Source organism: Cyanistes caeruleus, chromosome 1 (assembly GCF_971803275.1).
Source record: "Cyanistes caeruleus chromosome 1, bCyaCae1.hap1.1, whole genome shotgun sequence".
NCBI classification, from domain to species: domain Eukaryota; kingdom Metazoa; phylum Chordata; class Aves; order Passeriformes; family Paridae; genus Cyanistes; species Cyanistes caeruleus.
In genome coordinates this window covers 11,546,117-11,573,403 of record NC_141701.1, presented here as the reverse complement: position 1 = coordinate 11,573,403, position 27,287 = coordinate 11,546,117, and the positions used below count along the sequence as shown (strand labels likewise).

The window sequence follows — 27,287 nt, the reverse complement described above, 5'->3', positions numbered from 1 at the left end:
AACCTTTTAGAGGGCTTGCAAAGGAGGGCTGTTGTGATGGTGAAGGGCTTGGAGGGGAAGCTATATGAGGAGCAGCTGGAATCAATTGGTCTGTTTGGTCCTGGAGAAGAGGAGACTGAGGGAAGGCCTCATTTCAGGATATAAGTCCTGTGTGAGGGGAAGGAGAGGGGCAGGTACCGATTTCTTAGCTCAAACAACCAGTGACTGAACCTGAGCATGAAGCTGAGTCAGGGAAGGTTTAAGTTGGGTATCAAGAAAATGTTTTTCATGCAGAGGGTGGTTGGGCACTGGAACAGACTTCCCAGGGATATGGTCACAGCACCAAGTCTGACAGAGGTCAAAAAGCTTTTGGACAAAGCTCTCAAGCACATGGTGTGACTCTTGGGGTGTCCTGCATAGGGTGAGAACTCAATGGTCCTGGTCAGCTTATTCTGTGAGTCTATTCTATAATAAATATTGAGAGTTTTGCTTGTCCTATAGCTGCAGATGAAAAAAAGGGAATTTTGGTGGCTTCAGGAATGAGGTTCTGGGTATGACTAAACTAATGTCAGCAGATAAAACATAATCTTTTTCCATACCACACCAAGATTTATTACACGGAAATATTATTTCGCTTTTTATTTTTAATTTTTGAAAGAGGAACAGAAAAAGGTTTGTCTGACCTTCTGAAAGTCATTGATCCTTTACAATATTCTTACATTCTGACATTTTCCCTAAGGGCATGAATGTTACATGAGGACTCCTTTGAACTGTTCCAGGGACAGTCAGAGATGAAGAGTTATTTTCTCCTATTGCAGTAGTTTAAAATACAGCTGATGAGGCAAATATTTTTTTATGTTAAATATTTATGTTTAATATTGTCCCAGAACTTATATTTCAATGTGATCTGTGACTAAGTGGTGTTGTTAATAGATCATAAAAACTATTTAATTGAAAATGAGAATGCTGATTGAAGTAACTTCACAGATCTAGCTAATGAGTGCACAGCTGCAAGTGAGATGTTTTTTTCAGTAAAAAGGGAAGTAGTTCCAAAAGTGGTGATTCTAAAGACTTGTCCAAATAAGTGCTTCTGTGAAGCAGAGTAGCTATAATGTCTAGCATGCAGCTATATGCTGCTGGAAATAAGGAAGACCCTGAAAACCATTTCCTGAGGGTGTACCACACACAATTTTTAAAACAGAGAGTCACAGACTTGCTATTTTTTAACTCTTTCCCCATTGTTGAAAATCGGTTTACTCATCTATTTGTTTTGTTTTGTTTTTCTTCTTTTGTGTGTTTTTTTGTTTGTGTTTTGGTTTTGTTTTTTTTGATGAGCTTTTGCAACTCCTTGTAGACTGTTAAGCTTGACATCAGAAAGAACTCACTGGGGGACACTGGTAAAAGTGTGAGAAATATGTGGAGTTATTTATCTGCTCTCAGTGCAAGAGAGGAGTCCTTACCCTTTACAGGCAGAACTGACTTTGGCAGATTAAGAGTAATCTGTAATAGGAGCTCTCTAGGATCTGCATGTAGACTGGAATAATATCTTATGAATATGATAAAAGATTTTGGAATAAATAAATCATTGCTTGCTAGAACAGCTTGTCTCTGTGCACTTAAGATAGGTTGCCATTCTGAATTTGGTTTTGAAGGACCAAATCCAAAGCATAGGAAGGAAAAATCATTATGTAAGAGTGAGCACAATAGTTTTAGACACACCACAGAAGAGAGAAAGGTCAAATACACCACCTATGGAATGATATAAAATGTGACAGTTGGCATAAAAACAACGATAAAAACAAATCTACCAATCAATAAGCCTCCAAACAATTTCGTGACTCCTCAAAAATAATTTTGAACTACAGATCAATTCTCTGCTACAAATTTGAAAACAAAGAAATCTCATAAAAGTTCTGAACAGCTTCATAGGAAACAAATCAGCATAATTGAACTAATCAGTGACAAGATCAGAGGCTGTCTGGAATGCAGTGATCACACACTGGTGGAGTTTGCATTCCTCTGGGATATGGGTCAGGCAAAGAGTAAAGTCAGGACCTTGAATTTGGATAAGGATTTGGCTGGATGGCCTCATCCAGTGAGAAGAAAGCAATGTCTCAGTAACTAGATGGAGAAGAGTAATGAGTGGTGTCTTCAACACTGGCATGGAGAGTGAGATCAAAATGAACCCTCAAGTTTTCTGATGAGGTCTCATCCCTGGGAACATTCAATGTCTGGCTGAGTGGGGTTTTGAGCAATCTTATCTCCCTGAAGATGTTCCTGTTCATTGCAGAGGGTCAGACTAAATGGTCTTTTTATGTCCCTTCAACACAAACCATTCTATGGTTCTATGATTCAATGAAATACAAGGATACTGTCTCATGGAAAAGGCTGGCATTTAAAAATGGTAAATGTAACTGAATGAAAAGTCAGGACAAGTCAAAAGGTAGCAGAAAACCAAGAGAGCTAAAAACTCTGAAGAGCACCTGGAAAACTATGTTTCATCTGAGATCAATTTTTTATTTAAAGAAAGGAAACAAGCTAGAAAATTGGTGGGCTTGCTCACTATGATGTCAGAGGAGCACTGAGAAAAGGCAGACAAGCTCAATAAAGTCCTCATCATGAAAGATGCAAAACTTAAAAGTATAAAGACATTATTCAAATGCCTCTTAAGCACTTTAGCTCTGTTACTTGCTCTCACCAGACTGCAGGGAATGTTTTTTAGAGCTAAACTGAAGAATGCATTGTCCTGCTCCTGTCTGCTCATGCACATTGTGTTAATGCTTGTGAGCATCATCTCTGAAAGAGAGTCAGAAAAATAAAACAAAATCCTGTTTCCAGCTGTAACCTTTGTGCTATATGTCTTTCAGAGACTACTGGCATTTCAGACAAATATTGTGTGGAAGTTCCTGTACTTAATGTCTTCATAGCAGACCAGTCAGGAGCTACACTTATTTTAGGTATATATACATGAAGTATTAGACCAAAAAGCTGTGTCAAGATTTCTGAAATGAGTCTTATTTACAGAGGTAAATTCTCTTACCATTAAGCTCTGAGAGCTGAAAGAAGATCATGGAGTGCACAGACTGCTGGATTGGGTGAGTAATGTCCTCGGAATGGGGAATCTTGTCCCACCATTCTGCTGCTGCTCTATCATGGTTTCAGCAGGTATATAACTGGAAACCCAGTGAACCTGAGAAATGTGGGTTTTAAAAAGACCTTTGACAAGTTTGTGCAGCAAAATTTTATTAAGATTATGAAGTTACAAGTTTGGCAGGAAAGTCCTTCTATGAATTTAAAGTTGGTTAAAGGTCAAGAAGAGCAGAGTAGGGGGCTTAGTGGTTTTCAGGCTGGATAGAACTCAGCAGTAGCTCCTACTCTGGGTAAGTGTTGATGCCAGTTTTATTCATTATTTTGTCAATGACTGAAAAGGGAAACACCATATCTTGAAATGTGAGGGTGGCATTAACAACTTTTGGGTAACTAGAAGCTGCATCAATGACAAGGGATTACATCAGGTATCCAAAAAGTGGTCAAAAAGGTGACAGATGAGTGCTGGTGTAGACAAAGTCAATGTATCCTAAGAAAAAGAATCTAAACAAAGCTTGCAAAAGGCTGAACTCTAAAACAAAATTACACAGGCAGAGGGAAATGTAGAACTGCTTCTCCCCAAATCCTGCAACATTAGAACCAGAGATCACTTGCTGAAACTGCCTGGAGATTTGCTTGAAAAGGGTTTTAAAGAAGTACTTCTGTGATTTGCTGCCACAGGAGGTATTGTAGGCAAACCATAGCAGAATATTTAAAAGACAGATTCACAGACTACACATACAAAACAAATACTAAATGAAGAAGATGAAGATAAACCCCTACCCTAACATGCCAGCAGAACCTTTTGAAGTGATGAACGAATATATGGAGAGAGGCCAGGATTTTGTCATCTCCTGAAACAGTGCCTCTTTCTGCAGAGTCATGGACAGATCTGGTATTGACCTAAGCACAAATGATTGACATTTCTTATGTTCTTAGTTCTTGTAATCCAGTGTTTTAAGGATTTACTAACCGCAAGAACAGTTCAAAAGGTAGGCATGGGGATAAGGGAAATGAGAAGCTAAGTGCTCCTTAGGCAGCAGGGGGGAAACCTTGAACTCTGAAAATGTAAAATGCTACAGAGTACATTAAAGATACTTGTTAATTACACATTGTCTCTAAAATTTATACACTAAGGCTGTATTTGAAGGATAGAAAATCTGTTCTGTGATGTCTCTTAATGTTCTTTCTCTGTCTTTTATCTCGGTGTTAAGTTACGTAATTACTGACCACTTCAAAAGCTAAACTTTCTGAATAATTCATACAACACAGCAACATGAGACAAGGTTAAGGGAGCCTGTGGGTATCTCTACATATCGAAAACAGGCATAGAATTCTGATAAATAAAGGGACGGTATTATATCTCAAAGACTACCAGAGGAAGATAAAATAAACATCTGCCAAAAGGAAGAAAACACAAACAACAGGCATTGCCCAGAAATCACTATTTCTCAAGGATTTGGTACCACAGTAATGGGTAAAAAAAATTAATAAGTGTTTTCAATTCACATAACTTTATTTTTCAACAAGGCTAAATCTTTGTCAGAATAATGAAACAAGGCCAAAAGCGATCTTTATCTGTCAGTATGATTGCACACCCTTAACAGAAAAGTGATGCCAGTGCCATAGTTTTAGAAATATATCCAAAATTGTGCTCGGAGTAAAAGCTTCAGGTTTGGGGGATTTTTTCCCTTCCCCTTTCCAAATCTAAAGCAGTGCTAAATGCCAGGTGTATTAACTATTGTAGACCTGGTGGTCTTACTATCTAAATGCAGGGTGCATGGCAGTGACTGAATATTCTGGGCACAGGGCTGGGGGATTGGAAGTTCATTCGACTCTTTGCTTCCACATCAAATCATTCTGCTCTTAAAAGTCACACAGAGTCCTGGGCTTCTGGTGTAACCAATAGCCCAACCTCAAAATTGTATAAAATACAGATTTAAACAACTTTTCATCTGTAATGCAGAAATAAAAAAGATATCATCACAAATGAATCAAGAAGAAGAATCAGCAAATACTTGGTCATAACTTTTGTGCTTAATAATAAGAAATTAAAATCAAAATATTGATGACATCATTAGTGGGATGATACTTTAATTTCAATTTTATATTGCCACTTGAGAAGTACACCATTAGTAGGCAGTGAATTGCCAAAGGAAAAATTAAGAGAACTGTACTGTTCTCTTAACAGCACACAGGCAATACTGGGTTGTTTTGCCTTTAATTTGTTTCAACATTCATAAACCCAGCAGTCTGATGTTCTCACAAAATAGAAGAGTGGATTTTCTACCATGTCTAAATGGGCAGAGGGAGATTTCCAGGTTTATCCACAAGATGTATGTGCTGATGACACCCACTGGTACTGGAAGCAGGACTGGAGCTACATGAACCTGTTTGTGCTAAATCTTCTTTATTGGCAAGGAAATCTCTAGCTGATTTTGTAGGGACATGGACTTGGACCCTCAACAAGCTGGTTGTTTCTTGGTGATGGAGAACTGCCTACAGTTGAGAAAGTAAAAAAAGAGCAAATCTGTTGCTGTTTTTGAGCTTATAATGTACAAAACTACATGGAAAATTAAATTCTCTTATATTCTTCTTGATCTTAAAGATCTCCAGAGCCATTGTAGGACAACACTGCTGATATCTCTGTTTTAAAAGTTTTCCATGATGCTTAGAAACCTTGTATATGGAGAACTGGGTGAAAAAACTCAAACTGACCTTCCATTTTCTTTTTGTTTTGTACCACTTCTGTCGTAAAACAGGAATTCAACTCTAGTGAACACTAGTATGATAGCTATCAGTGATATCACTTAAGAATTCTGTATTTAACCAAAGTTTGATATTTTAAAGAAAGAGAAATAAAGAAGTACCAGCCAGATGCACGATCTCAAACTATAGATTTGGACCCTGGATTTTTCACACTTGAGAAATCCCTGACAGAAATATTGGCTGTTAAGAAGCAGACCAACAGATCCTATTTCAGATTCTGGACTTTCTTCCTTTACACCTCTTTAAAGACATTGTTTAGGGCTTTTTCTGGGAAAAGACAATTGTTTTTCTAAGCTAAAAACTTCTGGATGAAAGTCAAGCTGTTGGGTCTCAGAGCCACTCCATTAGAAAGCTTATGGCAGAGTTTAACAGTGATGTTAGCCTAAAACTGCCTTCCTTTTTGTCACTAAAGAGCAAAGGATTAATCCCATGGCAGATTTAGAGTTGAAGAAAATGTTAAGTATGCCAGTATTCCAACAGGGTTGACAGATAAACTTTGGTCAGGTGTAGCGTAAATACCCTGAGGTGAGGGCTGTTCACAGGCTACTGTAAGATATTTGCAAAGATAAACTCCCACTGTTATTGGGAGTTTTGTCTCATTTTCATGCTCTGATAAAACATGGACCTCCAGCTACAAGTCTTTATTGATTTTAATTAGGTTTTACAGGTAACAGTCAGCTAAGCAGTTGCATCTGTGCTGCATGTCTGAGTAGTACATAATATTGCCTTTGGAGCTCAGATTTATCAGTGTCTGTGTGTAAAGTACTAGCCTGGGGCAATCAAGTAAGACTGAAATGTGGAACATACAAGGAAAATAAAAGCTCTCTTCTGTCATAACTTTAACCTGTCACTCACAGGAAAATGCCAGACTTCCCTCAGCTTCAAGTTGTTAAAGTGAATCTTCATCTGTATCCTTGGCAGGCTCTTAAAGCCCTTTCAGAAACAAAATAAGCAATAAAGCAGCTGATGCTGAGGTCTTTTCTGGCAGAATTCATATTTCCAGTGGTCATTTGAAGATTCTTTTCCACAGCTGATTCCTTTGGTTCTTCATTTGATATTTCCTTTTTCTTTTCATTTTTTTTCCTTTTCCTACGTTGAACATCAAGAACAGGCTTTTTTTTCCTTTTTTGCTCTTCTCTTTCCTGTTTTGTTTTAACTGAAGCATGGTTTTTCTTGCAGAAGCAGAGTGAGGCAGGACCACAGAGCCTGGTCAGTCCTAGTGAGCTGACCCAGTGCAGTGATTAGCAGCTGGTAGGAAGAAACTAAAATTCGTGTTTGTGTTTTTATAAATCCTTTTGCCATAACCTTCTCTTGACTGCACAAGCCTTTGCTGCTCTAAATGTTCTTCAGGGTGTTCTCTGTCACCACATATTCTCTTCTAGTTTTCCCTGTTTTGGGAGCCCCAGAGATACCACCTATTGGGTATCAAACTGGTTGCTGCAGTACCCAAGGACATTCAGGCAGTGCTCAGGTGTGACGATCCCTCACATCTCAAATGGTCTCCAAGTCAGACTTTCTAAAGCTGTCAGCACAGCAGCTGCCAACATTCCTTTTCTTCTCTGGTATCTTCTCCTCCCAAGAAAAGGGCAGCTCTTATATGTGGGCTCATCACTACTGTGTCTGAACATGTGAAGAAATTGCCCTGAAAGACTTTGTTGGGGCAGAGCAGGTTGGGTGCTGGTAACACAACCTGTAGACCCACATGAGTGTATTTCTTCTGTGAAAAGTCCTACATACTGTCATTTAGGACTATTTGCTCCTTTTTGCATATACTGAGCTGTTTCATAGTTCTACAGACTATATTTAACAGTAGCACCAGCTTATCAGGATTATTTTTCCATTTTTTCCATCCAATCCTCTGATTGCTAGATTTTGTTATGTTGTTCAGATTTCTTTTTACCTGTAATAGAAAATATTAATGGGTTGATTTTTACTTACAGAAGGCTTCAAGTAGGCACTCAGTGCAATAAGCATCTATGAAATCCCATCTGCCAGAGGGGTGGGGCTTGTGCAGAAGTTTTGGTCTAATCTGTTTTGGGCCATGTACCAGAGAGGTCCATCCCAGAGGCTACGGTGGCTCTCTTCAGATGTTGGGACTAACTGCCCATCCCTGTTTTCAAACCCCTCTTCAGTCGATATATTCACCTTCCACGGACTCTGGGTTTGTCTGGGTGTGGTACACCTCTCCCTGAGCTCAGAGAATCCCTCCTGAGTTGGAAGGGACCCAGAAGGAACATCAAGCCCAGCTCTTAAGTGAACAGCCCATCCAGCATGCCACCTTGGTGTTATTAGCACCATGCTTTAGGTTTGTTTGTGCCTGAAACTTAAAGGCACTGTCTTCCCACAGACCCTTTAAATAAGTGTTTATCTGAATTAAATTATGCTAATCTGATTAGTTTTACTGTTAACAACTATTAATTCTGTAGAACACTAGGGGAGCTTCTCTGAATCTCTGCAATTTTCAGGGCAGGTGTATGCTTGATAATTACTAAAAAAAAATCTATTGCATGCACATGGCAAGTGTGTTCATGGCATGTAATCCTTACACAGCACCTTCTGCTCACATCCTTAGCTGACTGCACTGACTAAGGTTCTGGAGTAAGGCTGGGCAGCCCCACAATTTAGGTTTTTATGCAAGGAAATAATGTTGTTCAAGTCTAAAAGGGTTATTGTCTATATTGATGGAAATATCACTGTATTAGCTGGAATAATTGTATTTCTCAATTTCATTCTAGGGGAAAAAAACATATCTTGGGATCAGTTGGTAGAAGCTAGTGTTTCCAAACTTATATGCTCATAATTCAGGAAGGAATTTACCTTCTCCTAAAAAACCCCCACATTCATTTTTTCATGGATGAGTTGCACCCTGAGATCATTATTAGAAGAACCTGGAAAACTCAGGTAACGTCTGCAGAGAAGCTACCTAAGCTTGGGTTAACTGAATGTAATCCTTACTTTCATGTAATGTTTTCTTCCATGGAACAGCAGTGTTCTTCTAGGAAGAATTATTTTTGTGAAGGTATCAAGACACTTGGCAGCTTTTTTCTAACTCTTACTTCCAGTACTGACTCCAGATATGAAAGTCTTTTCTCCACTGTGATTTCTGGGTTCAACATAACAAAAAATGAGGCTGAAAAGTAGGTTGAACCCTTATACCTTCTTATCCCATCAATACACAGCCATGAGCAAGTGAGAGATATTTCAGTGCATCCTGCAGAGGAATCACAGAGTAGCAAAGCTTTCAGGATGCTGAAGGGTGAGGCCAAGAAGAAAATTCTTCTTTCTTGATGGAATAATTTTTGGCAAATTAATAATTTCTATTTCTTGGAGCACTTGACACCAGTGCTGTCAAGACTTCTTGAGGTCAATGTGTCCATACATGTATTTAAATCCTATACCATGAAATCAGTCAAAATAATATCTCAGTGGTGAACTTCCTATAAAACAGTATCACTCAAAAATGCAATATGCTTGCCTTTATGACCCAAAAGTTCAGTGAATTGGATCAGCAAATCACATCACTTCTGACCTTTGGTTTGTCATCTTTAAATATTAATTTTAAATACTAATATTAATTTTAAATAAATTAATCTTTATTCTTCAGCCAGACATTCTTAAGAACGGTCATACCAAGGGACTTTTTATATTTAATTTGGATCAAAATCTAGAAGAAACTAGTTATTTTCTTCCACTTGACTGACAGCAAGTTTGAGTCAGTCTTTAGCCATCAGAGACGTATTTCCACCTTCATTTTGTATCGTGCATGTTCATAATATTTCTTTAATGTAGTCAAACATATTGTAATCCCTGGTTGATCTTTCTCCTGTCATGTACAAATACACTCAAGCCTTCATGACAATGACTGCTCCTACTACCTTCATTTTCCACAGTGGAATTACTTTGCTAATGCTTCTTTTTCACTGTCCTGTGTGTTTATTTTCCCAATAACTCATACTTCATAAAATATCTTCCCACACTGCATATATGGCCTGTCAAAAGATATCATCCGTGTCTCTATTTGAACATGCACTATACCTTTGGATGGCCTTTAATTTTAAAGGTCTGTGTGAAGTTTTCTGACAACTGAAATATAAACATAGGTTTAATGTTGTTTTCTTGGTTGGTTAAACCTTGCTTCTGTAACCTGTAGACCTTTCAGCGGGTCATGAGACAGCAGACTGCCTCTGGGGAGGAAATAATAGACTAAATTACAGTTCACTCCCAGATAAATTAACTGCACTTTATTTTGAACAAAAAACCTTCATCAGTTATTAATCATCATCGTCTAAAATCAGGTATATTTTTGAAAGAGATGAATGACTTCCAGTTCCTTTGTATATTTGCCTTCTCCCTCTCTCTTAATCACTTCTCTTAAAATTTTGCTTAGATGGGATCCTTTCAAAGAGAAAGCAGTCATCATGGAAGAGAATATATCCTACACAATGACTACACAGTGCAATGTTTTCAAGCAAACAAAAATTCTATGACAGCATTTTCTACAATTCCTTACCTGGAGCTTGGTAACTGTACCATATTTATGTTTATTGTCCTTGGTCTAAGAATCAAACCCAGGTATCTTGCACTGTGGCAGAAAACATCAAAGTGTCCCCAAAAGGATCAGCAGTCATGGACATCTTCCACATCTCGAGTGACCTGTGGGAGCTGTGGTGGATATCAGGATGTTCAGACCCCACCTGCTTCCCAGAGTTTCTTTGTCCCTGTGTCCCACACTGGCTGCCCATTGGCCATGCCAACCTTACATGGTTCCATAGAAGGCACTGTGGCCTTTTCAAGTTCTTCACAATTATCCCCCCTGATACTGGCACTTCTTTGTGAGCTAATCAAAGCCTCAGAGGTTATTTCTAGCTCTGTCTTATTGGGACTGAATGACCTCAACTGCAGGAAAAATAATGGGAGAAAATTTATTTTATAATCACCTTTTTTTTCATCATTCCTTCCCAAACCAAAATGGAGATTTAATGATTCTTTACATGAACAGCCACGTGGGGTCCTGAATCATACCAGTAGTCTAAGAAAGGGATCTGAAAAATAATTTCAACAGATGGCTTCTGGTGTGTAATTATCAATATATGTAATGTGTGGTTTTTGCAAGGACTGTTTATCTGGCTTGTCCTAGTTGTTTGTGTGTATCAAGCATTTCCCGGGTGTCTGCAATGACTATGAACCAAAGGGCAGAGAGCAATAAAAATGTCTTTTTAAGAGCATAGCCACTCCAGACACTAATGGGCCGATGAGAGCCTTTGGCAGGCACATCTATCCAGCACTGAGAGCACCAAAAACGAGCATGGATGACAAGAGTGGATTTAGCTGCCAGCTACATTTTACAAGGCCATTCATTCTTGCAAACACCTAAGACTTGTAACAAGGTTCCCAGCTGTGCAAAGTAATTAATTATAATAGAACACATATAATAATCTGTTGCTCCTCACTCACAGTAATTTTCACTTTCTAAAACCTGCGTACACCCAGTTTGTGTGGTTACTGCAAATGATGTTTATTATCCAACAGTCAGATTTAGATGAAGAAATAAAACAAACAAACAAGAAGCTTAATTGAAGGGGTGGTAGATGCTAATGTGTCATGCAGAATAAGAAATCCAAAACAACCCACACCAAGGCTGTTATGTGTTAAATGTTAAATGTGTCTCTGCACAGGCTGCTTTGTGGCATGGTCAAGACAGGGAGGCCAGCCAGGCAGTGAGTGCTCCATGGCATTTCAGGGAGCAACATCAAACTTATTAATACCTTAGGTTCCTCAAGGAAAACTCATCCTCTGAGTCCTGGTGCAGTGGTTTTTGAGGTGCCCTCTAGTACCTGGTGCTGGCACCATACCAGAGTTCACTGCAAACGAAAGGGAAGTCCCTTTTCAGGGACAGGGAGTCATCAAAACATGAACAACTCACCTCTGCCAGCAACAGATGCTGGCTCTTCAAAATTATATGTCTGGCTTCTTTGTAGCAGCAGGAGAATCAAGAAACCCACAGTTCACCACAGTGCCCAGAAGAGAAAAAAACCCAAGAAAAATCTCAACCCCTTCCAAATCTGCAGGAGGTGTTTGAGAAAGTGAAGTTTACATGGCACAGAAGACAACTCAAATCTGAGAAAGGACAACTAAATGCAAGATTTATGACTGTAATGAGAGCGGTCATACAGTTACAAGCCTCAGGCATTATAGTTCTGTGTAAAGAATATGGATCTGTCTGAGGAATAACATGGAAGTATAGCAAAGTAAAGCAAATAGTAAAGCAAAGAAAAAAAAATAAGCAACAAATTGATCATCAAATATTACAGTCTGGGTTCGTGTTCATTTTCACATGGCTGAGCAACTCACCATCTCACAGCAGGTTTATTGCCATGTTTCTTTCATCAGGGAGCTGCAGAAAATCTGATCTCCAAAATGTATTTTTGCACTGTTTTGTTTTAACAATCAGAAGAAGATTATATGTTTCAATGAGTCAGGATGCAGACTTTACCTTTGTGATGAGGTCTCTGCTGCTTCAGCTCTTCATTTCACACTGTTATCTTACCCAAAGGTTTCTGGGAGTCCTGCTGCGAACCTACAAGACCTTCTCTTTGAGCTCTTCCCTGTGTAATTTTTGATAATAAAAGAAAAAACTGAACTTAAATGCCTCTTCCCTCAGCAAGTGGTGCATCTTCCTTGAATGCTCCCATGCTGTTGCAAAAAGTGTAGTCCTCAAGGGTTGCACCAAGCTTTGGAGCACAATCGAATCCTGAGTGGCACAGTGGTTAGGAGCTGATCCAGGGGGATATCAAGGTCACATGTGTGAAATAATCTATAGAAAAATGACAGTATAATAGTTATCAGCCAAACTTTTGAGAAAGTTTGATTTAAAACTTAGGACAGCTATTTGCTTTTCCCTCTAAGCAGACCTTTATACTGAGACTTTGCAAATATACTTTGTAAATACACATTTTAACTCCTGCTATAGGCTGATGCCTTCGCTGGAATTTTCCCTGGGCAACTTCACATATAGTGTCATTACAAAGATTTCTTCCTATTTGCCAACATTTCAGGTGCTAGCCCATTGTATAAAACCTCAATAATGCTTTGAAATGTGGCTTTTTCTTGTCTGGGGCAACAGAACCTTACAAAAGCCCAAATTATTGCTCAGCTCAGTAAAATTACATAGCTCTGCTTTGTATAGAAAAATAGAGCCCCAGCTATTCTGTAAGCCACAATACCCAGCCAGACTGGGATGATATTTGTTTCTCAGCAATGATGGAGAAGAGCGTTTTCCTCTGTTCCAACATCAATCCAACCTGGCCAACACCTGGAGATTTGGCATGGTTATCTCAAAAAAACACTTTAAGAAAAGTACATCGATATGGGAAGAAGACATTTATCTATGTGTTATTATTAGCCTGGATCATATTTTTGTGAATCACGAAGGAAAATAGAAACACAGCTGTCTAAGCATTGCCCTTTAAATGTCAGGGCAGTGTGTATGCATGTGTGTCTGTGTATATATTTATCAAGATTTAAATTTTAATTCTCTGTTGTTTTCTTCCCACTATAGACTTCAGATGAGTTGATTTATAATATACCAAACACACTGGTAGTTTTCAGGAGTTATTCCAGGATAATTAGCTGGGCACTTAATTGTTTCAGGTTCTCTAAAGAATTTTTCTGGGGTTTGCTCTTTGCCTACCCCATATGTAAAATCAGCCAAATAAATTTTTTTGGGAACTTCTGTCTCTGAAACATCTCCATTGTATTCACCACTGAACATTGTGTATTGATAAAATACTCCAGCATGCTTGAGTACTTGATCTGAGCTTTTTGCCAACTTCAGAAATATATATCTATTCAAAAATGACTTTAAAAATATTAGCTTTTTAAGTTTAGGTTAGGATGAGTGAGCATTTACCTTAGAGCTTTCACGAACTTCTGTTTGTGAAATCTTTCTCCTTCTGTGCAGCAGAGACATTCCATGGTGGCCTTTGGAAGGCTCTTGGAAGGATTGCTGAGGTCTCTTGCACAGTAGGATTCCCAGGTCTGAGATATGGGTTAAGGATAATTAACAGATGGGCACACTCTGCAATCCCAGTCACCAGATCAAGGGTTTTAGAGCCTCTGCATTACAAGCTGGCCAGACTGTCAGACCAGAAGCTGGCCTTTCCCACAGATTTTCATGGAGGAAAACCCCAATATTGCGTGCCAGAGAAAATTCTTTTCTGTAAGGCTGAGTACTTGATTTCACATGTAGGAAAAATATCTCCTCAGTCCTTAATCTGATACCTTAACAGTTTTAAACCTTTTATTTGGGACTTCTCTCAGATCAAGAGTAAACAGTCAGGTAGGTATTTTATGATGAAATTGTGTGATTGCTTCCATGTGACAAAAAATAAATGCTTGCTTCAGTTGTAAAGGAAAATCACATAATTATTTATGTTGAAAGGAACATCCAGAGTTAATTTACTGACCCAACCCACCAGCTCAGGCAGCATGAGCCAGAGCAGGTTACCCAGGACCATTTCCAGATGGGTTTTGAATATCAGGTTTCTTCAGAAACCACGATAAATAAAGAATTAAAGCTAGAACTTGTTCAATTAGACCAGAATATATCTCTTTCCTCTTCTGCAAGACCTTCTACACTACGACAAAAGAAATAAAGAAACAGGATTTTCTCTTCGGATTAATTTAGATTAAGTAACTTTCTTTGCTTTCTGGCTTATATACTGCTGTTTATAAAAATTATCTGCTTCAGCAGTGGAAAAAGTTTTCTGCATATATATTGGTATGGATGTTTAAATTCATCAAGAATGTCTGGATATTTTGGGATGAAAGCAACTCTATAAATATAACAGACTTTTTTATTTTTAATTATTTCTTTACCCATGATGAGAACTCCTGGAGTGTTCTGAGTGTTGTAGAGGTTGTGGTGGTGGTTTCTGACCTGGCATTGCATCTCCCCACAGCACACAAAGATTTATTTCAGAAGAAATTAAATTAGCACCTCATTCAGTTTTCCACTCACACAGTATTTTACATTAGATGTATCTAACTAGTTTCTTTCTCATCCTTATTTTGTGTGGCATGTAGAACTAATATTCTCAGAGAAATTAATTTGTCTTTTGTGTTCTCCCTCAGTTTTGCTCAGTGTCATGCTGAGCATAGGCTGAATAGGCTGACAATTCCAAATATTAGACTTTTGCTGCATTTGGCTTTGGGATACACACTGATGCCCTAGTTTCTTTCAAAGAGGAAAATTTGAAGAACCACAGACATTTTTACCTGTGAAGAAGTAAACATGTTGTCATCTCTTCTGTGTTTTGTCATCCCTGATTCACATGAAAGAGTGTGTGTCCATGCCTGTGCACATGTCCTACAGAGGAAACCTTGCTCATACTTGTTTGCACTGTCATTCCATCTGGAGAATACTGATATTCTCCTCATTTTCTGTAAAAACAGAGAAAGATCTTGCCTATCAGCTAAGTAAAGCTGTTAATGGGATAAATTACAAACTAATTCTTTTTTTTTGGTTTTCCTAAAAGTTCCCCTCTATCTAAAGCCCATTTTCAGTGTCACACGTGCTATTTTTAAAATGGATAGTTATAATAAATGCACCCAATAGTGCCTGTCTACTGCCCCTTGCAGCAGCTGTGTCATGGCTGGAAGCCCAAGGGATTACACAGCTTACATGGTTGCACTGCTGAAATTTTGTGCCACCATCTGTAGGAGGCAATGAGGTTCGTGGTTTTGTCATCCCAATCCAGGAGCAGTGAAAAAAAGTAATCAGAAGTCCAAGACATTTTAAGATGGTCATAACTGAATTGCAAAGGTTGATTTTTTCTGGTTGAAAACTGCAGTTTGGATGACTTTTAGAACTACTGACAAAAGCTATCTTCTGATATGTCCTATTGTCATTGAGCTTTAAACTACTGCTTGTTTTAAAAGCACTAGAAAAGTGCATTTTCTTCTAGATCTTTCTCCTGTAATTTTCAAAATCAGATAAGGTGGAAAACTTCTCTTCCAAGAAGTTGGAGATGCTCAGTTTTAGCAGTAATATAAATACCAGGACAGAATGAGTTTTATATCTGGTGGTCTGGTGACATTAAAAATAATTCAGAAGGGATTGAGGAGAATTGTTACTATTTCACAATGTTTACATGGAGGCTGTGGTTGGCTTTTCATTTCTTTTTCAGCCACTATTGTTATTCTAGTTTGGAGATGAATTGTGAGATTTGGGAAAGTTCATGTGAACTGTTCTCCATCTATAAGGGTATCAGGACTAGTGATATAAATAGAAACAAAATCAGTATTAGAAACAAATCTTTGGAGGAAAGAATATGTGCAGTACATGTAAACACCTCTAGCAAAATTTAGAAAACAGGTAATTTTTTGCTAGATTCCTTTATGCTAAATTCCTTTTAATAGGCTGCAGTTTGTATAACTTGTCAGATTTTTTTACAGAAATTTCTTTGCAGAAAATCAGAAAATGTTGTTTTGATGAATTCAAAACATTCTGTGATGACTTGGTTTTTACTAAATTTGATTTTGATTATATTAGTATTACCATGCAAGCATTAAACAATTTTATTTGTTTTGACCTTGCTCAGAAAGCTCACAATTCTAATAAAACAGGAAATATTCATATACAGGTCAGGAGAATCCTAACTGTTTTTCTTTTTAAGAGTTGCTTGTAAGGAGGAGAAACATTTTTATCCACCAGATATGACATTTAATTTGACAATATTAAATGCACCAATCTTATATAAAAATTAAATGTAAAAATATCACTTTTTAACACTACATTTTTGATCATGCAGAAGTATTATCCATCTGTTGTGGAGCTCTTTAAAATATTTAAGAAGAAGTCTTCTCATGAGATGAAGGGTAGTAATGACAAATTATCTCAGTCTCAATGTGAGTACAGTCTTAGTTCAGGAGAATTTAGGTTCCAAAATGCAATTTTGAGTAGCTGAACTCTGATCAACTGAAATGTCCTGAATCTGCATTTTCAGAACAAAGAAGATACCTTTGTTTCATCTTGTGAGGAATATTCCAAGAGCATTACTCAACTGAGGTGTTACCATTTCCACGGGGAATTTTGGTGGCCCACTGGTGTCATTATTATGGCAGGAGATTTGGCAGGTGATTTACATATATATATGATGGTTACAGTGACAAAAAAAAACCCATGAAAATGAGGCCTGAAATTTGGAAAATGTGTAATGGTGTGTGGGTGGGTTGTAGTAAGCCCTGAATATGCAGGATTTACAGATCAGAATTGCCTGTTACACACTATTATCAAATACGCTCCAGAGGAGCTTGTCTGCACAGACTCATGGAAAGAATAAATGGGGATGTGTGACTGGTAAAAGGTGTTTGTTTATCTGCAGAATTTGCTTCTTATAGATAAGAGAAAAAGAAAAATGCTAAATGTCATCCAGGAGGAGTCTTCCCTGGGAGATGTGCACCACAGTATCATCAGAGCTACAGTCCAGAACAGGCAAGTCAAGAGCTCTTTGAAGGACTCACTAGAAGTCCTGGAAGTCTTCAAGCACAGGAGTTAGTGAGGACATGGTTCAGATTCCATGTTCCAAATTCTGTTGGAAAATAGCGTGCAGGACAGTGTGCTTCCTGTCACACACATTATACAAAATAAGTAGGTGTATCCAGGCCTTCTTTGAGCTCTGCAAAAGAACATGAAAGTCATGGTAGAAAGTACATTATGAGATCAAAAGAGTACTTGCTGCTCTTAGTTCACTAAAATTATACTTTTGATGGGTGCTTTTCTTGTCAATCTCTTCACACAGACTGGCACAGACTATAAAACTATGAATGGAGACATGACAACTTTAGGGCTAGAGATGTTTGTGAATACTGGGGGAAATCCATTTAGTTTTGGTTAAATTTACCTAAAATAGAGAAAAAGAAATGCAGTGCTCTGTAGTTCCAGATCAGTCTTTCACGGGCGAATCTTAGCTTGCATTCCAGGGGAATCCTCCAAGACTGGACATAAACAATGTCTGCCACCTTGCTATCAAGACACCAAGCCACTTTTTGTGTCTGCTGGAGGCCACAGCATGTATTGTTGCCAGCCAAAACACTGGTTTAGGCTTATTAATGTGTTTATGTTGATTGTTGATGTCCTTCTAATTTGCCCTCTATGAAAATTAGTCTAAGACCTGAAAAATCTGATCTCTTTGAGGGAAGGTTGCAACAAAACCACTATTCAGCTACTCATGTGGAAAGCTCAAAAAAATGTGGTGATCTGGATTTCCTTATGTAAGGTATTATGTATACTAAATAAACTGGTGTCTTGTGGGTAAAATGTATTTTGTCACTCTGCATTAGCTTCATGCTTTATAAAAGAGTTTGAGAATGAGTAAAAGCAGGAGAACTCCGTAGCCCTTTTTATCTTTATTAAAAAAAAACACTCTCAAATTTAAACTCTGTCTCTTGATCCTCATTCTAAACCATCTTCTTGTTCTGCTTTTAAAATTTCATGCTCTCTTTAATAGTGGAAAACAATTGTTTTGAAAACCTGTAAGGAAATTCTCTTTAAAATTAAAATCTATCTGGAATCACTACTGAATAGACACTCTTATAAGGGCTGGACTGCAGAAACATTTCATAGGAACTAGCATTTTAGACCAACTTTTATTTAGACTTTTGTACTACAGACTGTTAAGAAACTTCAATTTAATACCATGATGGACAAGAGCTACATAAATTTTCTTTAAACCTAAATAGGTAATAACAATATTTATGAAAAATATACTGTTGGTACTGTGGGAAAATAGAAATGGAATAAAAACTAAAGATAAATAGCTCATTAAATGTGAGTATGGTAAGAAATTTAAAATCCCACAGCTTTCTTAAAGATGAGGTTAATGGCAAGGCTGGATCCAAACACCAATGCAAGGGAGGAGTTTGGCACACTGAAGTGTTTCAAAATCATTTAAAACTGGAAAATCTATCCTTCCGCAATTTTTTTGGCTGTGTTTCTCCACTCATCACCTGCATGACAGTGACTGTCCCTGGATTGTCTCTGAGCAGAGATAACACATTCTGAAATCTGTTCCAGCTTCTCACCACAGCTCCTAGGACCTTTTAAAAGGGATCAAGAAGGTTCTGCTGTGTCAGCAGCATTTTCTCTTACTTACCTGGATTAGATCATTCAGTCTACATGATGATACCCAAAAGTGCTACTTTCTCTGGGCCTTAGCAAGGTGATAATTTAACTATCTTATTGTTTTGTTAAGACCTTAGCCCAGAGGACCAGGAACACTTCAAAGCTGAATGCTGCTAGACTCTTTTGGCATCTGAAATTATTACTAGGATCTGCTTATTCTCTCCACTATATGTTTCTTTCATCTTCAACGAGATCCTCTTTGTTCTGGTTATAAAAGCCCAAATTATAAATCTCAGTGGCTCTCTGATAGACTCTAATAGAACAACATGCCAATAGTATGACTGAGAAACAGAACAGAGTGGTTAAAAACCTGCTTCAGCTATTTCATTTGCCTCCATGAATGTGAAAATATTGAAAAAGTACACTTTAATAATTTATTCTTATTGTTTGTTTTCCTGAAAGTTTCACAAAGTAGAAGGCTTTCATTCATAGCACATTTATTAGGGAAGGCTTGAAACCTTGTGCAACCTACCTGGCATGCGATTGGCTATTCGCCTTTTGTCTAAAAAATCATCCTGCCACTTTTTCTATGAAATCATAACTTGTCATCAATCTGACACAAAATTTGAGCTGATCACTCCCATTTAGACTGCTCTAATCTCCAAACTGCAGGAGCACATGCAGTCAGAACGGATTTGGGCATCACACAGAGTTCTCATCTCAGGTGAAGAAGGGCGAAGACAGTGAGGCAGGACAGCAAAAGTACTGAATGGTGCAGCTGAGGTCTCAATCAGGCAAAGAAATAAAGTTGATGAAATCTCTTGGGATTCTGATTGCTCTTTTTCTGGAACTAAGTTTTCAACATTTTGCAGGAAACTTGCTACATTTCCCTAACATGCTTTCTGTAATAGATGTTCATGACTATATGAAATGACATGCAGATCAGTGCAGGGATGTAACAATGTATGTGGAGATTAGGATCATCACATTGCTGATAGTAGAGACTGAGGAGGAGCAGGAAATCTGCTATCTCCTTTTTTTTTAATGAAATCACTTTTGATAATTATGTTTATAGCCTTATTGGGCCTCCCAGGGGGATTACAAAGACTAGAGGAGAGAATAAAAATGGTTTCTAACATTTCTTATGCTCTGTGCTCAGATGTTTCAAGATTAAAAGGGTCTGGAGTTCTTATTGTTAGCAGTGGACACAGATATCTGAGGTAGCCTCCAGCATTAATAGACCCAGTTTCCTCCACAAATTGCTCACAACTTCCACAGATAACAGAATGGATGCACTATTATTCTAACTTTGCATATGGGTGTCTAAGGCAGTTTGTAATTATATAACCTTCCAAAGCTCTATGACAAAGAAAGTTGAAAACCCCAGTCACAAGAATTGTATTAGTAGGATAATAACAGAGATGTGCAAATACACTCCAAAATCCTTTCATTGATTCATAACTTAGAACTTTCTGAATTTCAAGAACATTTATTGTAAAAGCAACTAAAAAGTAACCACCTTTTTAAGAAAAAAACTGGTCCTCAGGAACCCTTGGATTTCAACTTCCAGCCCTGATTTGCAAATTCTACTTCTTTCCTCTCTTCTAGACTTTCATTTACACTTTGTATTTGCCTCACAGCAATTTCAAGGCTGGGAGGAGGGGAAAATGATAGAAGTTATTCATGCTAATATGCTTTCTGCCATATGCTTAAAAAAAATCTCCTATGCAGTGTTCTTTGTGGAACATTCTTCCTGAATACTTTGCAGTGGATTTTTAAAATACATATATGGTGCTAAAGTAATTCTAATCCTGCTAGCAACTCTGGGGAAATAGATAGTTTCTTCCTACAGGAATACATTGACAATCTTGAAAGTTTTTCACTGTCTAATGACACACCTCAATGCTGAGACCATGGAAACCTTTATTGTATGTTCATGACTAGTGGCCTGCCACACAAGATACAAGATACAGTTTATGAGTCTATTAAAACTTCTTCCTTGATTTCCCCTCTGCTAAACCTGATGTCAGAATTTCTAAGCAGTTTGCAATGGTTCCAAAGTAAATCTCTTCAAGCTTTCAAGCACAGCAGCATTCAAGAGCTTGTCCAGCCCAGAATTTTTAAGCGTTTCTACCTATGCTGGATCAGTTTGGGAGCTTTTCCAAAACTGGCAGTCTTTGTAAAAATCCTTTATAGACATATTTCTAATCAGCCTCTTCCTACCAAATGTAGAATAAATCCTGAACATCTTTTTTACCAGTTTTACCAGTACTCCTGACTGAATGATGACATTAATATTTGTCTCTTGATACTCAAAAATTTCCCACCCCTTTCACAGTGAGTGTTAAACACAAAAAAACTCCCATCCATAGTCCATTCCAGTGAAAGGAAAGGGAGTAACAAAATAAAAGTGGAAATGCGAAGATAACTTGGGTTTTAATGTCATAATTCCTCCAATACTTTTAAACATATTTGGTATCTATGACAGTTTCTATGCAATGTTTCATGGTTGATACTATTTATCTCTCTAGCTCTTTTCCAGTTTTATGTGTATCTAGTCATATGTCCCCATTTGGTGTCTTAAATACGGGGTTTCTGGGTGTATGGACAAGAGTTAATTTGTTAATTTGTTGCCCTTACACCATTTTCCCTAAAATGTACTGAGCCTTGGCTGTTAACTGCTGTCTGAAGGTGATAGGAGGTGTACTGTAGAGAGTGTTTTCAAAAGACCCATTTTTTATATTTTTCTTTCAGGTTATGTCTCATGATTGCAAAGTAGCCGTAGCCAGTTTAGTGTTAATTTTTTTAAAATCAGAGTAGCTCATTATTGTACTGATTTCCAGTAAAAAAAAGTAAAATAGTTCAAAGTAAAATAATTTAAAATTAGCTTAGCCAGCTGCATTGGGGTTTTGTGGCCAGGTTTTGGTAGTGGGGGGATACAGGGGTGGCTTCTGTGAGAACCTGCCAGAAACTTCCCCCATGTCTGACAGAACCAATCCCTGGTGGCTCCAAGGTGGCTGGTAAAGGCTGGGCAAGTTAGAAATGATGGAAATACGTCTGTGATAATATAATTTAAAAGAACTTATAAAAGAAAAGTTCTTGTACAGCTGCAGTTGTGACCAGGGAGGAGCAAAGCAAGACACCCAGGTCAGTGCAGAAGGAGGGGGAGGAGATGCCACAAGCACCAGAGCTGGGTTTCCTCTGCAGGCTGTGGTGAAGGCCATGGTGAAGACCAAGGTGGGGCAGCTGTGTCCCTGCAGCTCCTGGAGGTCCATGGTAGGGAGAGATCCAGCTGCAGTCCATGGAGGAGACCCACAGCAGAGCAGAACCCACCCTGGAGCAGCCTGTCCTTGAGGGTTGGTACCCACGGAAGAGTGACCCACACTGCAGCAGTTTGGGGAGGATTGCTGCCCATGGCATGGACTCACATTGCAGCAGCTCACAGAGAACTGCTGCTGGTGAGATGGACTCACACTGGAGAAGTTCATGGAGAGCTATTTCCCATGGGATGGACCCTGTGGCAGAGCAGGGGAAGGACTCCTCTCCCTGAGCAGTGGGAGAAATTAGGGATGATGAATGGACCATAACCCCCATTCCCTGCCTTCTTGTGCTAGGAATTACAGCTGGGAAGGAGGAAAGGGGTGGGCGGGAGGTGTTTTATTTTGCTTCTCATTATCTTGCTCTGATTTTGTTAGCAATAAATTCATTAATATCTTTAATTCAAAGCTGTTTTGTCCATGACTATTGACTATTTGCCCATGAGTATTTGTTAAGTGATCTCTCCTGGTCTTTATCAAAACCTTATCTCAATGAACTCTTATATTTTCTCTCCTCTGTGCAGCTGTAGAGGGGAGTGTCAGAGAGGCTTTGGTGAGTGCCTGGCATCCAGCCAGGGGCAAGCTACCTCACCAGTAAATAATGGCTATCATTTTAATTCTTATCAAATCTGGAGCTAAGGTTAAGGTTAGTATTAGTGATCAGAAAGTGAGGAAGAGATACAAATTTTGTTGTACTGTTTCCAGACTAGAGAAATAAAGCAAGTGTACTGACCATGTGGCTCCAGTTTTCTCTCCAACTTGACAGTAAGGCTGAAAAGTACACAGTGAATAGTTAAAATTAGGGCTATAGATGGTATAAAACAAATGAGCATGAAAATACCTTTAAAATGTATAATGGACTGTACATAGAAGAAAATAAAAACAGTTCTGCTTTTACCTGAGAGTTAATATAGTTATAATCCTTTATCTTCAGGGCTTGCCTGCCAGCTTTTAATGTCACCTTTAGCAGTCATCTTTGACTGTGCTATGGGTTGGTTTAAGTTTGAGATAATAATGGAGATGTAAGAATCCTTACATTTGGTGTAAACCATTAATGTAAAACAAAGGTTTGAATTGTATGGGTGAAGGTTTTTTTCTTTTTGTCTCAGGTCTGGTTTCCTTTTGTTTCAGGTCTGGTTACCATGAGCAGAGCTTGGGCTACAGTTATTTTCAGTAAGTTTTAGGGGTGGTCTATCTTTAGGGATTTCTTAGATGAACAAATGAAAATGACAGGATTTTTAAAAGGGACCATAGTTACTTCTTTTAGTCTCTGTAGCTGATGAAACAGGGTTACAGAGCAGAATATGGGAGAGGGAAGAAAATAATTGTCTTATTATGATAAAGAAATGAAAATGGAATTTTAAGATCATTGTACCAATAATTTCCACTTTTATTTTATGCATGACCATCTGTTATAATACTACTAAAACTCATTTTAACCATAGGCATTAAAAAAAAAAAGAGGGCAGGAAGAGGTTTATGTTTTATATTATTTTTAAGATATTGCCAGAATAAAATTAATGCTGAGCAGTGGTTATCTTTGTTATTTCTAGAAGAGTTTGACAACCATGAGTAGAGCAAGGTTAGACTAAAGGATGTAATTATTGTTAAGTACATGAGAGAAAGAAATAATGAGAAACAGCTTCCTCCATTTTTATCTCAGATCAGAAGAGTTGTGATGCTTTTACACATGTCCTTATAAAGGACTAAGAGCTCACACAAGTTATCAGGCAAGATTCTTTCTCCCTCCCATACTCATTATGCTTCAGTTGCAACTAATTATATCTTCTAATATCCATCCACAGGTCTCTAAAAAGAAATGACCTTGTAGCTCTTGATTTTTGAACTAAAGTTCATGGGACTCTCATGGGCTTGAAAGAGTCCTGGAGCAAGCTGAAATTACAACTGATTCTTTAACTTCTCTTATGACCATGATTATGATTCCCACAAGGAATGCTAGGATGCTCCTTGAGATACTTTTTAAGGACAGCTGTGACATAAGCTTTGGGAAGATGACAGACACTCACTGGGGAAATGACATCAAGTGTGGGATTCAGTGTACATTAAGACACCTGCATTTGGGTATCTGAAGGGTTTAATTTAGTTTTGTGTGCATGCTGCCTGAGCTCTTGCTATGGTCAGTGGAGGTGTGAGGAGTCTGGTTGGTGGAGCCCTACAGGTGTTTGCACCAACATGTGCTTCATTAGAATGAACAAAATCATTCCAGAGGCACCACTTACTGGAATAACTAATGGCTCAGATCATTTTCCTAACAATAAAAGTTGCACATCATTGGAGATGTGTTCAAAAAAAGACTGGATGGGGCCAGTGCCATGGCACAGTTGATGAGGAGGTGTAAGGTCATAGGCTGGACTTGAGGATCTCAGAGGTCTTTTCCAGCCTAGTTGATTCTGTGATTCAGTGTGATTCTGTGATTCTGTGAGATAAAGGAAAGCATTTTGTTTGCCAGAAGCCACAGGTCCCACAGACTCGGTGCTAAATCTGCCCATCTCACCTGTAGCACTTGGCTACTCCTGAGCATTAAAAATTATCATCAGATGCCTCTGTTTAGGGAGTTAGAGTTCAGTTTAGCTCTGAATTGATCAGACATGGAGACTGGACAGTCATATTCAGGCACCTACATTTAAATGTCCTAATTTGGTACTTAGACTCACACAAAGGGGAGTTGTTTGCATGGACAGAAGTTCTGGAGTGCTGTTCAGGGGGTTTAGTTACCTGACCTCCAGCTACTGCACTCTACAGACCCACTTTCATCTTTATCACATGAGAAAGACCTGCAGATACTTGTGTAGGAGACAACTGAAGTATGACATAACATCTGACAGTTTTTGATGCTCATCTTCAAAATAAATCTCTTAGGATTTTTCTGTCTTGACACGAAGGTTTCTCTGTTCTAAAACAGAGAAGTTCTTGAATTATGGTGATCATTCAGAGTATATTTGGATAATTTAAAGGTATAAAAAAACATTACATGGTTGTAATAATTATACCTCCCGAAAGTATTGCACTATAGGAAATCCTGAATTGTTAACATTCTAAAGAAATTCAAATGCATATGCTATGAAAATACACAAATAAGGCATCTACACTTTCATGTTTCTGTCTTGTTTTCAGTAACATTTTCGAAGTTTTCAATCAGCTGGCAAAAAGATAAGTTTTGTGAGATAGATGCAAGCATCCCTAAAAAAATAATAAAATAATGGAGAAATTTTGATTGCAAGAGACCTCAGGAGGTTATTTACTACAACCCTGCACTCAAAGAAGGACTGACTTCTAAAAAGAAAGGAGGATTTGAAATGTGGTAAGTGGGTTCAGGAACATGTCAGAGGACCCAGCAGGGACTATGAGGTGTTTTCTCAGGACAAAAAAGTGCAGTCTTTTCTCTTGGGTGGGGGCAAGAAGCCAAAGAGGTAGCTCAAATAATAGCTGAACAAGTAGAGGGCCCATGTTTGCAGAGACAAAGCCTGTCTCTTTGAAGCATTGGAGACTTTTTTGAATTAATTAGAAAAAGAGTTGACCCTTAAAGAGTGCTCTTTCAGGACTAGGCATCTTGGGAGTAGCTGGGATATTTAAGGTTGCAATTAACAGTTTGATCTTAATGATAATTTTTAATATCATAAATCTGATTGTAAATTTTTAGTATCCCCGTGGCCTGAGCTACCATAAAAATTGTGTGAGAGGATTCTAAGCTGGTTTTTTTTCCTAGGCAAGAGGGTATTATGGCTTCATAAAGATGGAATCAAACAATTTATTTGGTGTTCTAATGTTTTTCAGTTTTATTTGCTTGAGCCTCTTGATATGGAAATAACAGATTAATGTTAACATAAACTCTGCAAGAGATTAATGCAGCAAAACACATCCACCCAAAGCCACTTTAAGGTTATTTTTAGAGATAATTTTTCTTTTAGCTGCTACCATGCTAGAATGTATACATCTGTGGAGAATTACAAGACTTTGTGGTGATTGTCTTCTGTAATGTCTATTTCTATGTTCCTCTGGCAGAACAGGAATAAAAGCAATAGGTAAACCTCTTTGATTATCTTCTTTTCAATATGGCCATGAAGGAGAAACAGAAATAGCTTCATAGAAGAGAAAAATATTTAAATTTCCTCTGAAATTACTGTGTATCTGTTCTAAATACCTATCAATCTGGAAATCATTGAAATGAAACATTTGAAAAGCAGTTGCTTGTGCCTTATCCCACTTTATCAAAATGTTAATTTGCTGTTCTAAACTAATATTTGCATTTTAATCTTTCATACAGTTAAAACATCAACATTTTTTATACCAAGTGTAGGTCAAAATTATTTTTTATTATCAAAAGATTAATCACCAATAGAAATTTTTCAGCAGTCACATAAAAACAAATAAATACACATAATGCCAACCTTACTTTAATAAACCAAAGAAGACTAGTTTTGGAGTAAAATATGATTCTGTTCAAATAGGAATACTGTAGCTCTGGCTCTAGTGTCTGATAAATGGTCATCATCAGTATTGTGATCTAACATTAATGAGCTCTTCTGGATCTGCATCTGACATAGATACTCTTAGGGCAAAAGAAGACTTGGGGGCTGTAAAAAACCTAATCAATATGGGCTTGTGTTATGCAAGCAGAAGATCTGTGAGCTTTCAGGTATGTGACAATATTTCTATAAAGTCTTAGCTCAATATAGTCTGTAACTGCCACACCAATTACAAGCCATTAAAACACATTGAATTGCAATCTTGATGGAGAGAAACCTGAAATTATGACCACCCAAGATCTCTTCAGTACTCAGCTAAAGGTCTCTGTCCATTTTAAGGTGGCATAATACTTTACTGCTGGCACCATGATATGATTTTGGTGGTGTTTTCTGTGAAGATTGAAGACAACAGTAGTTAAGCTTTCCTCCCTGGGTTAGGATAAAGTGAATTGGTGAAAGCAGTCTAAAAACTTAGACTTTTGCTAGCTGGCCTGGTCTCTAAAGAAAACAACATTGCCCTCCTTT

The 27,287-nt window shown here is 38.0% G+C and overlaps 2 long non-coding RNA genes across 3 annotated transcripts in view; both read right to left on the bottom strand.

The window, feature by feature from the left end:
* Window positions 1–4,496: 4,496 nt before the first annotated feature.
* Window positions 4,497–13,872, bottom strand: LOC147655304 (uncharacterized). The gene is made up of 4 exons (XR_015283933.1): window positions 13,745–13,872; window positions 12,329–12,649; window positions 10,346–10,497; window positions 4,497–7,735 (listed from the first exon to the last, which is right to left on the bottom strand). It is a non-coding gene; the product is annotated as an uncharacterized LOC147655304 (long non-coding RNA).
* A 2,517-nt stretch (window positions 13,873–16,389) lies between these two features.
* The window catches only part of LOC111925219 (uncharacterized), a 28,977-nt gene continuing 18,079 nt past the window's right edge, over window positions 16,390–27,287 (bottom strand). The window contains exons 3-4 of one of the 2 annotated variants that reach the window (XR_002862117.2): window positions 23,009–23,046; window positions 16,390–17,513 (exon numbers count right to left, since the gene is read on the bottom strand). This is a non-coding gene — a long non-coding RNA (uncharacterized LOC111925219). The remainder of the gene's footprint in view (window positions 17,514–23,008; window positions 23,047–27,287) is intronic. The other variant, XR_002862118.2, reaches the window with a different exon arrangement.